Here is a 12,467-nt window from a genome sequence, read left to right as displayed (position 1 = left end):
AATTTCTTTTAATTTTGTTTGTATAGCTTCTTGTGTTTTTTTTTTCTTTTTTCACATGGGCATATAAATTTTCTGAACCCTAACTATCAAGAGATGTCTTTATTTTTGCCCACACATATGACTGGTGTTTTGAATATGTATGGGATTATGAGCTTAAAAATAATTTTCCTTACAAATTTGAAGATATTTGATTTTGTCCTAGTATTCAAGCTTGTTGATGAGGACTGTGATACTTTTTATTTATTTATTTATTTGTTTGTTTGTTTGTTTGTTTATTATTTTTTTATTTAATTAAGTTTATCAGGGTAACATTCGTTAATACAATTATATAATTTTCAGGTATACATTATCATTTGACATCTGTATATTCTATTGTGTTTTTACCACTCTAAATCCAGTTTCCTTCATCTACTTGCTCATCTAGTTGTTTTTTCAAGTCCTAAAATTGTTGATATGACTCATTTCGGAGTTCACTGAGTTTTTTCAGAAGTACCACCCTGAATTCTCTGTCATTTAAATTGCATATTTTTGTGTCTGTAAGCTTATTTTCTGGAGATTTTTCTCTTTCTTTCTGAGATGACTTGTCACCTCGATTGTTCCTGGTGTTTAATGGACTATTTCTCTGCGTGGATATTAATGGAAGTATATTCTGCTGTTTTTCCAGAAAGAAGATTTATTATATAAAGGTCTCTCTTTAGCCTGTTGCAAAGAAGTCACTTTTCTTTTGGTTTCCGGTAGGTGGTGTCTAAGCCTCTTGGATCTGCTTTATATAAAGCTTTAATAATTCCTTTTTATTTTCTGATAGATATTTAATCATGCTCAGTTTTGGTCCCTGTCAGTGTTAGCAACAGTTTTGGTAGTGTTTGCTCAGATTCCCCAGGGGATCCGTGGTCATTGGTCTCAGAGAGTATGGGGGGAGGGGCCCTCTGGGTTGGGGCTTAGGGGCTGGGGCTCAGCCTCCATTTTGTAACCGCGGTCGGTAAAAATCAACTGTTGTTTCTCTGCTGGCCGCTTCTCTGCTTTCTGCCCTGATGACTGGGCCCTGCCGCTGCAGGCCACACAGGGAGCTCACAATTTTCCAGGCAGGGCTGTTCAGGGAACTCGCTGCTCGAACTTACCTCTTCTCCCCCCTCCTCCTCCTATAGGGAGCTCTGGAGGCTGCAAGAGGCAGCTTCTTTATTTCTCCCGGTCCACTGCCCGACACCTGGGGTTCTGACTTGTGGTAGCTCTTATGCATAGATCCCATCTCAGACATGCTAGTGTGTGGTTTGGGTGTTTTTTGTTGAGTTTTAGATGTTCAGCTTATTGTTGTTTCAAGAGGAAAGATCTGGGGATGTCTCTCACTCCACCATGTTTCCAAAGATCTCCCGGACTGTGATACTTTAAATTGCCAAATGAATTATTCTTTTTAAAAATGCCTAGAAAAGGGCTTGACGTATAATAAGTGCTATGTAAGTGGCTGATAAATAAAACACCGAAAATGCTTTCTAATCTTTCTTTTATGTGATTATTTTTTCTCTGAAAACCTTTAGGTATTTTTTTCTTTATCCTTGGAATTCTGAAATTTTATTAAGCAGTATTGCTAATCCTACTTGGCACTTTGTAGAAACTTTTAGTCGGAATATTCTTGTGTGTCTCAAGCTTTGGGAAATTTTATTTCATTATCTTTTATTTATCTACATCCATTGTCTCTGTTTTCTACATCCAGAGCTTTTATTTAACGGATGGTGGACTTCTTGACTATCTTTTATGTCACTTAACTCTTCCCTTCATGTTTTCTATTTCTTGGTCCCTTTGCTTCATCTTTTGGATCCATACTTATCTTGTTTTATAGAAATGAAACCTTTTCTGGTAGAGCAGACTAATTCGATTTTTTAGAGTTCATATGTGCTCACTGTAATATCCGTTCCTTACTGAGTTGGTTATTTGGTTTAGTCACTGTGGTAAAGCTTCTTTTAGGTTTCACTCAAATATCTAGTGAGTCCTGGTTATTGGTGAAGGCACATGAATAAAGGGCTAGATTTACTAGTATACATTCCTGATATGGTTTCATCTGTGGGTGTGATGTCTGTCAACAGGACTTTCTGTCATGGGAGGGGAGCGTGTGAATGGGAAGGCCATGTGAGGGGCACCTTGAGGTGAAGCAGGCACTCAGTCTGCAGCTGCTACAGCAGCTGAGGTTGCTGTGGGGGAGGGCTTTCTGAAGGAGAGCCCTCTCATCCACCTCCTCCTCCCAGCCTCCTTTTCTCATTCTTCCTTGTAATCCTCCTCCTCCTTCCTTCCTTCCTTCCTTTAGAATCTGATGTGAAGTACAGAAATACATGAAACTTTGTTGTCTTTCTCTGTCCCAAACACCCACACATCAACTATCCAGATAATTGCCTGTTTTTGTTAGGGAGTAGTTGGAAAGCTTCATCCCAGCAGACAAAGCTTCTGCCATTTGTGTTCTATATACCTGGGAGAGGAGTCAGCACATTGTTGGCTATGTTGATCTAAAAAGAGTTAACTTATCTGATTGCCTCAAAGCCTATTCCTGAGTTTCATTGTTTCCAGCTTCTTCAGGGAGCAATATCTCTCATTTCTGGTGTTTTGTGTGGTGATATACCTCCCATCCCACCTTTTGTCTTCCAGGATTTCCTCAAACTTTCTGATGCACTCATGGTTCTCTTTCTTATACATTATCACCATTAGGATTTTATTCTTTAACAATATCATTTTAGTTATTTCACTGGGAGCTTGGGTTTGAAGAGATGTAATTGGATATGCTCATGAAACCTTCTTGAACTGGAAGTTTTCTTTTTAAAGTACTATTTTAATATGAAAATCGCAATGAGGAGGGCATGTGCTAATTGCTGCCTTTCACTTGACTATACTGATTAGAAAAAAGAATTCTCCAACTCCTAAGCTCAAAGAGAGGCATCATTTGGTGATATATTCGAATTGTGGTTGAGTGCTTATGAGGAACTGGGAGGCTTCATTATTAGTAGCCCTGCACACTCAGATACCTATAAAAGGGTAGCAGATGTCTTCTGCACCTTACTGACAAGTGCAGCCATCACTTCTACCACCTCGATTGCTGCTGCCTGGGGACCGTTAGGAGACCACGAGGGCTAAAGACCTTAATGTCCTAGGTGGGAATGGCTCTAAACCTGAGGAGAAAGCCTTCTTTATCAGGCCTTTTGAAAATGTCCTCCTTCATGATGTAGAATAACACACATCTCTCTGCCTGAAGTGTTCGGCTAGTAGATGATGGGGAACAGGGATGTTCTTAAGATTCAGGGAAATTTCAGCACAGCAAACACTATTTCCAGTCTTTCTGAAAACCTTTTGATTATCAACTTGTTCTTGGAGCCATCCCTGAAAAAAAATCCAATTTGGTATATTTTATGGATTTTATTATAGTGCTATTTATTCTCCATCCCAGATAGCTAAAGCCAGTGTTAAATAATGCAGGCTTTGTAGCTCTGAATCTCCAAAACAGACTGGGTCTGTGTGCTCTGCTTTCAGAGAATCGAAGGGTGGGGGAGGGAAAGGCAGCTGTAGGAGCCAATTCACAGCCCTCCTGTGCTGCGGGGAACATGGCCCACACGGATGCTAGTAAAAGCTGGCCTGGGAGTCGGGACACCTGGGGCTTCTGACTCAGCTCTGAGACTGTAATTGTCTTGTGTCCCTGGGCAAGTTGCTGAATCCCTCTGGACTTCAGTTTCCTCCTTCATAAAATATTTAGTTTATTACACATCCTGAGGCAACTTCATGCTCGATGATCTCTAAGGTTTATTTTGAATATTCTGAGCCTCTCTTAATATTACCTTTAACAACAAAATAAGCATTTCTGTAAGCAAAAAGAACACATGGAAATAGGATGAAGTGTTAGTCAATTTAAGAAACAATATTTCCCATATCATAGGGTTTTTCTGCCTCGGAAGGAAGGAAATGTCCATCAATGGTGAATTATTTAAATGAGGTATTATCATTACAAATAAAGATCCTACTGATAGGTAACCATTGCAAGAATCTATGGTTATATATCCTTTAAAATGTATCTCCAGTATCCCGTGTGTTTATAATGTGTGCGATGATGTTTACTTCTGGGTGCCTTGGTTTAAAGGGCACGTGGATAAAGAGGAATTCATGGAAAAAAGAGGAGTGCACAGATATCAAAAAGACTTGGGGGTCCAGGAGAGGTGAGGAGAAGCTGTGGCATTGGAGAAAAAACTAAGTTGTATATAACAACATACATAGTTCTTAAAAGCCTTGGGTTTGATGAGAAAATAAGGAACAGAATGAGATATTATACAATTCCATTCCCATGAACTAAAAATATATATTATGTAAGCCCACATACAAATATAATTTTAAGAGAATTTAATAAAAAGAAAAATCGAAAGGACATGAGATTATTGAGCTTGAAGAACAAAAGATTTGAGAGATATGTAATACATATTTGTAGGTATTAAAGACTGTCCTATGGAGGAGAGATTTGTTCTGGGGAGCCCTTGAGGGCAGATATGGGACCACTTATTCTGTAGTTTGGGGAGCAGGTTTTGGTTCAATATCAAGAACCTTTTGTGTGCCAGTGAAACCTTACAAAGCAGACCAGCTGGATCTAGTTAAGATAGCTAAAGGGAACTAGTCTTGACTTATGTGACCCTGTGTTGGGCATATGTGATGATATAATATCTAAGGCCCTTTTGTGGCTAATTTTCTACATACTAATTCATATTAGAACAATCTCCAGTTAACTCTAGAGTAGATAGGAAAGATAGTGATATGAAGATATATGTTGTTCAACGGGGAAAAGGCAGCTAATTGACCACCAAAATATCCCCAGTGTGGTCCTAGCTCAGTGGATTTGCCACAAACACTGGGATAGAACTGTCTGGTGGAACTATCAGAACAGCTGTTTTCAAACTTTAATACACATATGAATCCCTTTGTTTTGAAAAAATCACCATCCCCGGGTGATGCTGATCTGGTAGGTGGGATTATTATCTGATGCTGGGCTGGCTTAGAAATTGCTGCAGTGGAAAGGAGGACCCATGTGATTCGTATGCAGGTGGTGGTCTCCAGATAAGCTTTGAGAAACTTTATGTCAGGGCCAGATGCTGTAGGGGGCGGGTCGTGTTTTGAAAGGGTTTGCATTCTTGACCTCTGGGGACCTTTTAACCCTGAGCTCCTGAGATTCTCTGCCAACAGCTCATGAAAAACCACTGACTCCCCCCTTTCTCCCCGCAGCCTCCTGGAGGGTCCCTGGCTCCCCAGCTTCCCTGGCTATTACAGAGAGAGCCCCTCTCTCTTAACGTGGGCACTTGACAGGGATTCTAGAATAATGCCTAGTGAATGTCATTATTCCTGAAGATAAAAATGTTGATTTAGAAACATGTAAATATTTAGTACAGAGTTCCTGCTTTGGGCTGCTAATGAGTCTTTGATAAGTTTTTAGAGTTTTATTAACGAAACATGCATCAGTAATCTTGAGTATTAATTGCATTTTTTCACATACAGAGCTGGTTGATTAGGTTGGCTCTAGAAATAAAATTAGTTTCTTGAAATCCCACATTTTTGTTTGTTTGCTCATTAGTTGCATTTTCCTAACCTGTGTGCCCAAGAGCCCAGCGGGAAGCCCTGTGAACAGAAGCGAGTTCAGGTGTGAAGTAGGCTTCCCAAACTGGCTGACCATCAGGAACGTCTGGGAGTATTTTAAAACAGTAGTTTTCAACTCATTTTAAATTTTGATGACAGAGACCTACCCCCAGAGGTTCTGATTTAATTGATCTTAGATGTGGCTTGGTCATTAGGATTTTAAAAGTACTTCTGTGCAGCTAAATTTAAGAACCACTATTTACTCTTCAATTACAGTTGATGTTTAATATTATATTAGTTTTAAGTGTACAGCACAGTGTTTAGACATTTGTATAACTTATAAGGTGATACCTCCTGATAAGTGTAATACCCACCTGGTCCCATATATAGGTATTACAATATTATTGACTTTATTTCCTATGTTGTACTTTATATCCCCATAACTATTTTGTAACTGCTAATTTGTACTTCTTAATCCCTTCACCTTTTTCACCTACACCCCCAAACCCCTACCCATCTGGCAACCATAGTTTATTCTCTGTATCTATGAGCATGGTTCCGTTTTGTGTGTTCATTTATTTTGTTTTTTAGATTCCACATATAAGTGAAATCATATGGTATTTGTCTTTCTTTGTCTGACTTATTTCACTTAGCATAATACCCTCTGGGTTCATCCCTGTGGTTGCATATAGTAAGATTTCATTCTTTTTTATGGTCAAATAATATTCCATTGTATATATGTACCACTTCTTTATCCAATCATCTATTGATAGACACTTAGGGTGCTTCCATATCTTGGCTATTGTAAATAAAGCTGCAGTGAACATAGGGATGCATATATCTCTTTGAATCAGTGTTTTAAATTTTTTCAGATAAGTATCCAAAGTGGAATTGCTGTGTCGTAAGGTAGTTTTATTTTTAATGTTTTGAGGAACCTCCATGCTGGCTGTACCAATTTGAATACCACCAACAGTGTACGAAGGTTCTCTTTAACACTTGTTGTTTGTTGATTTATTGATGATAGCCATTCTGACAGGTGTGAGGTGATATCTCATTGTGGTTTTAATTTACATTTCTCTGATGACTATCAATACATTTAATGTCTTTTTATATGTCTATTGGCCTTCTGTATGTCCTCTTTGGAGAAGTGTTTATTCAGGTCTCTGCCCATTTTTAATCAGATTTTTTAATTTGATATTGTATGAATTCTTTATATATTTTGGATATTAACCCCTTATCAGATTTATCATTGGCAAATATCTTTTCCTATTCTGTAGGTTGTCTTTTCGTTTTGTTGATGGTTTCCTTTGCTGCGCAAAACCTTTTAAGTTTGAGTAGTCCCATTTGTTTATTTTTCTTTTCTTTCCCTTGCCTGAAGAGCTATATCCTCAAAAATATTACTAAGAGCAGTGTCAAAGAGTTTCCTGCTTATGTTTTCTTCTAGTTTTATGGTTTCAGATTTTTCATTTAAATCTTTACTCGATGTTGAGTTTATTCTTGTATATGATGTAAGAAAATGTCCTAGTTTCATTTTTTTTCATGTATCTGTCCAGTTTTCCCAACACCATTTATTCAATAGACCATCTTTATCCCATTGTATATTCCTGCCTCCTTTGTCATAGAATAATTGACCATATAGATGAGGGTTTATTTCTGGGCTCTCTGCTTTGTAGTATAGTTTGACATAGTGTAACACCTCCAACTTTGTTCTTTTTCAAGATTGCTTTGGCTATTCAGGGTCTTTTGTGGTTCCATATAAATTTTAAGGTTATTTATTTTAGTTCTGTGAAAAATGCTATTAGTATTTAGATAGGGATTGCATTGACTCTATATATTGCTTTGGGTCGTATGGATATTTTAAGAATGTTAATTCTTCTTATCTATGACCACACTATATACTTCCATTATTTGTATCTTCTTTAATTTCTTTCTTCAGTGTCTTATAGTTTTCCAAGTGCAGGTCTTTTATCTCCCTGGTTAAATTTATTCCTAGGTATTTATTTATTTGATACAACTGTAAATGGGATTGTTTTCTTAATTTCTCTTTCTAATAGTTCATTATTGGTATATAAAAATGCAACTGATTTCTGAATATTAATTTTGCATCCTATTGCTTGACTAAATTCATTTATTAGTTCTAATAGTTTTTTTTATGGACTCTTTAGGGTTCTCTATATAGTATCATGTCATCTGCAAATAGGGACAGTTTTACTTCTTCCTTTCCAGTTGGATGTGTTTTCTTTTTCTTGTCTGATTGCTGTGGCTGGGACTTCCAATACTATGTTGAATAAAAGTGGTGAAAGAGGACATCCTTGTCTTGAAGAATCACTGTTTTTAAACATACAGATTTTCAAACCCCAACCAAGAGATTTTGATTTGATGTTTCTGGGGTGGAGCATTTAAAAAATTCCCCAGTTATTTCTGATGCTCACTCTTATTTGAAAACTACTGGTGTAAATAAAAACAGTTTAGACTTGGAATGAGAAAGACTTGCTTCTAAGTTCTTATTTAGTCACTTATTAGCTGGCAGCTTACTGCTTTGGGCAACTCCATTACCCTCTATAAACTGTTTCTGTATCTGTAAGTTGGGTAAATACGCACTGACTTCACAGCCCTGCAGTAGAGTGTAGGGGTCCTTCACCTCATTCTGGAGGCAAGCTGCCAGAGTTTGGATCCCAGCTCCTCCACTGGATACCTGTGAGTCACTGAGCAGATTCTCTAATTTGGGGCTTCTCAAACCTTAATGTGTACATTGTAGGTGAATCACCTGGAGTTCGTGTCAAATACAAATCTAAGAAGGGGCCTGGGATTCTGCATTTCTAACCAGCTTCCAGGTCATACTGATGCTGCAAACAAGCTGGACAGTGCAGGGCCCAGTGCAAAATGAAAATGTGGGGCCCTTTGTTCAAAAAGTGGGAAGAAAGTGTTATTAAAGGTACTAAAATATAATGTTTTTTTCTTTCTTCCATGTGTGTTACTATTATTTGTTTTGATGTGTTTTGTTACAGTCTGGAGGTTTCTCAAAAAATTAAAAATGGATATACCTTTTGACCCAGCAATTGCATTTCTGGGTATTTATCCAAAGAAAACCAAAACAATAATGTAGTACTAAATAAAGAAAAACTAAACCGTTAAATTACAAGCATGAAATTTGCCATTTATCTTTAAATTGTACAATGTCACTTTTAAAATGCAAACGAAGAGCTTTTAACTCATTCATGCGTTCACTGGTTATACAATTTACATTTCATTGCCCATGCATCCATATGTATTTTGTTCTTACTAGAATAGTGGTATCATTGCACAAACTCAACTCAACTGTTATTTCCCTTCTTGTTACACTCACAGTCTACAACATTCTCTACCTTCCAGTTACTGATGAGGAAGGAAAGACTGGGAGGAAAAGAAACTATGAGTTGCCCTACCTTCTGTTTTTTCTCTTCCATCGTTCCTCGGCCTTTTGGCTAAGATCAAGTGTATTTTTCCTTTTTATTCTGTCATCATTTTTAACATAAGTAGCTGGCTAACACAGGGATTTGATATGAGTAAAAAAAAGATGTAAAAAGGTTCCTTGGTGGTTTTTGTGTATTAGAATGACATTTTCTTCTTTCTGTGTTCAAAGCAAATTCTGGTGGGAAAGGAAATTGTGCTTTTATGGGCTGCCAGCACTCTTGCTTACTTAGTCATGGACTTAACATGCTTACCTTGTACTTGCTTTGAGTGTTGTTGAACTCCCGCACATCATGGGTCCACCAGAATTCTGTGCTTATGGGTATCGCAGATGCCATATGCGACGAGGCATCAATGATTGGTAAATATTTACGTTGCCTGTATTTCCTCTGCTTGTGTGCATGCTCCATGACTCATTGGATTTCATTTGCAAAACACAAGGTAAAAGATAAAATTATTAAGAATTCAAGACAGCAGAGCATTAGACCAAGTGTGGCCATCCTGAACTATGTGACTGCAAAGGCCTCATATTCATGAAGCCAACACTGGCCATGCTTTGAGTAGTAGGATCTAGTCTCTATACTACTGGGCTTTATATATTACTATAACATGAAGATAGGCAAATAGTTTGGCAGGCAGCTACTGGAATGTATTTAGGCCCAGCAAATGTTAATTCTTTGTTGTTTTCCTACTTCTCCCTTCTGAAGAAGTACTTCAGTAGAAAACCTTTCAGTTGCTCAAAGAAGGCTGAGTAACTATAGGAGATAGTGAAAAGGATCATTTCCTTTGAATATACTCATCTTCAGATGAAAGAATGAGTGACCCTGGGTTGCGCTGGACTTGATCTCCAGTCCTAGAAAGAGATATGTGACTTGCCGTGGCCAATGGTATAGGAATTCTAGTCTCAGGTTCCAGGGAAGAGAGAGGGCCCGTTTCCCAATCACTGAGTGGGAAGACTGCAGTACTTGCCTGTATTTGTCCCGTATCTTCCTGCTGCTTTTGTTCTCTGAGCTAATTCCTGTTTGAAGAGCTGATATTTAATTCAACAGCCCCCCATGGAGCCTTGTGCCTGTGATAGAAGTTTCTAAAAATCTCTCAGTCAACAAAATGATAACAGCTGGTCTTTGAAACTCTTGGAGCTCTAGACTGGGGAGGTGCTCGGGGAGGGAGAACTAAGGGAACTAGGGACTGGGGCTGAGGAATGCACTATTTGTTAAGGATAATGAGGCAAAAATGTGACAGAGGTTTTTATTACAAATAATAGACAGAAGTCTTCAAACAACAGCAGACAGTCATTAAAAAAAGAAACAGAGTTAAATAATTGTCTAATTAGCAGGCACCAAGAAGACAAAATTTATTCCATTAGAACTTCTTAAGGGAAAGTCAATAAATTCACAGCTGGGTGTTCACTTTCTCAGGAATACAGAGAATGTGGATTTTCCTGGTGCCAAATTGTTCTTCGATTCCTTTGCCAAGCTTCCTTTCTGATTAACTCAGGGTGAGTCTTGCATCAGAGAACTGCTAGGTTCAGTTGCTTTACTCAACCATGTCATTAAGTTCTGGCCCAAGTATTGAGCCTTCAAGAAGTCAGCAACTGCAGGGACCACTACTATTAACAATGCTATCGGTTAATATTCATACAGTGCTCTATAGCTTACGAGGCACGTTGATACACACGATTTCATTAAATTCTTGCAGGCACTCACTAAGGGTAGCCGAGCCTGTATAAGTGAATGTTTGTGAGTACGGATGGTGTATTAGTTAGCTTGGTCAGCCATAACAAACTATCATAGACTGTATGGCTTAAACAACAGAAATTTATTTTCTCCTGGTTCTGGAGGCTGGAAGTCAGAGATCAGGCTGCCAGCATGATTGGATTAGCTCTTTCTTCCTGGCTTGCAGATGGCCACCTTCTCTCTGTGTGCTCACATGGATTTTCCTCAGTGTGAAAGGAGAGAGGCATGGGGATAGGCATGGAGGGGTGATAAGGGGGTGAGAGAGAGAGAGGAAGAGAGATAAAGAGTGAGGGGAGGGAGGAGAAGGAAGGGGAAGGAGAGAGAGAAAAAAGATCTCTTCACTTCTTTTTTTTTTGACACCTATAGTACCCGGTCTTCCTAGGTGGGTCCCATCCAAGTACTAACCAGGCCGGACCCTGCTTAGCTTCTAAGATCAGACGAGATTGGGCATGGTCAGGGCAGCATGGCCGTAGATTCTCTCTCTCTTATAAGGCCACCAATCCTATCTGATCAGGACTCCATTCATGTGACCTCATTTAACCTTAATTACGTCCTAAAGGCCCTATCTCTGATTACAGTCACATCGTGGGGTTAGGGCTTCAACATGTTTTTTTAGGGGGGACATGATTCAGTCTATATTAGATGGCAGCCACCTGATGAGAACACAAGCTATCTAGCTATATAGCTCACTGTCTGTGTTAACATGGCCTTATTCCAGAACACTCATGCCCAGGAATATGATGTCACAAATAATTATTATTTGGTTAAGGAACTTACTGAAAATCCATTTATCTGAATAAAAGATGATTTAACTATTCCTCATCAGAATAAATAACCTGCATTTCAGGACAATAAGTCCTTTACCAGATTAATCAAGCCACTGTTTACTCTTTAAGATTCTTTTGGGACCCTTTCCTTGCTGTCAGCCAATCCCAACTACTATGTCAGGAATTTGGCCCAATCTGAATTAGGCCCTGACATTGGAATATCTACCTTAAACCAGATCCCCAAACCTTATAAATATCTCTCCTAGAAAATAAGGCTCTTTCAAGGGTCTGTTTTTCCTTACTGTAATAGGTGATGAACTTCAACTTTGCTTTATCAGGTCCTTTTATCACGCAGTCAGAAATCAACGTAGGTTTGAACCTTGGCTGGTTCTAACTCTTCCTAGCTGTATGATCTTGGGAAATTTTTCTTAACTTGTCTGTGTCTCACTTTCCTTGTTTGTAAAATGAGCACTAATCACAGAGGTTCATTATAAGGTTTACATGAGTTAATAGAGGTGAGGCTCTTACATATCTGGCACATGACAGGATTTCAATAAATACAAATTTTTATTCATATTATTGAAATCTTTGGAATGGGCTAACGAGTGCCTTCATTTTTGGGATATACGTTTCCCAAAACAAGGCTACCTAAGAGAAATAAAATATTATATGCTTTTGATTTATAATAGAATTATATACCTAATTTCCTCCATTTCTGTAATTCTATCAACTGTAAAATATTAATTTAAACACAGTTGGGGCAACAAAATGAAACTGCCATACTAAGTCTATACATTGGTTATAACATACATACCAATTTCAGAAATGATAAAATATAGGAAAAACTGTCTTAAGGATTAAGTGAAGTTAGAGGTTCTCCTGAAACCCATAAGAGCTTTTGTGGGTGGGTTGGGGTTCCCCTGAGGTGTTT

General features: G+C 38.3%; 1 pseudogene; it reads right to left on the bottom strand.

The window, feature by feature from the left end:
• Positions 1 to 11,126: 11,126 nt before the first annotated feature.
• Positions 11,127 to 11,244, bottom strand: LOC112485234 (annotated as a pseudogene).
• Positions 11,245 to 12,467: the final 1,223 nt, after the last annotated feature.

This window comes from Pteropus alecto, unplaced genomic scaffold, assembly GCF_000325575.1.
Source record: "Pteropus alecto unplaced genomic scaffold, ASM32557v1 scaffold270, whole genome shotgun sequence".
Lineage (NCBI taxonomy): Eukaryota > Metazoa > Chordata > Mammalia > Chiroptera > Pteropodidae > Pteropus > Pteropus alecto.
The sequence above is the reverse complement of the archived record's forward strand: the minus strand, read 5'-3'. Positions and strand labels throughout refer to the sequence as shown.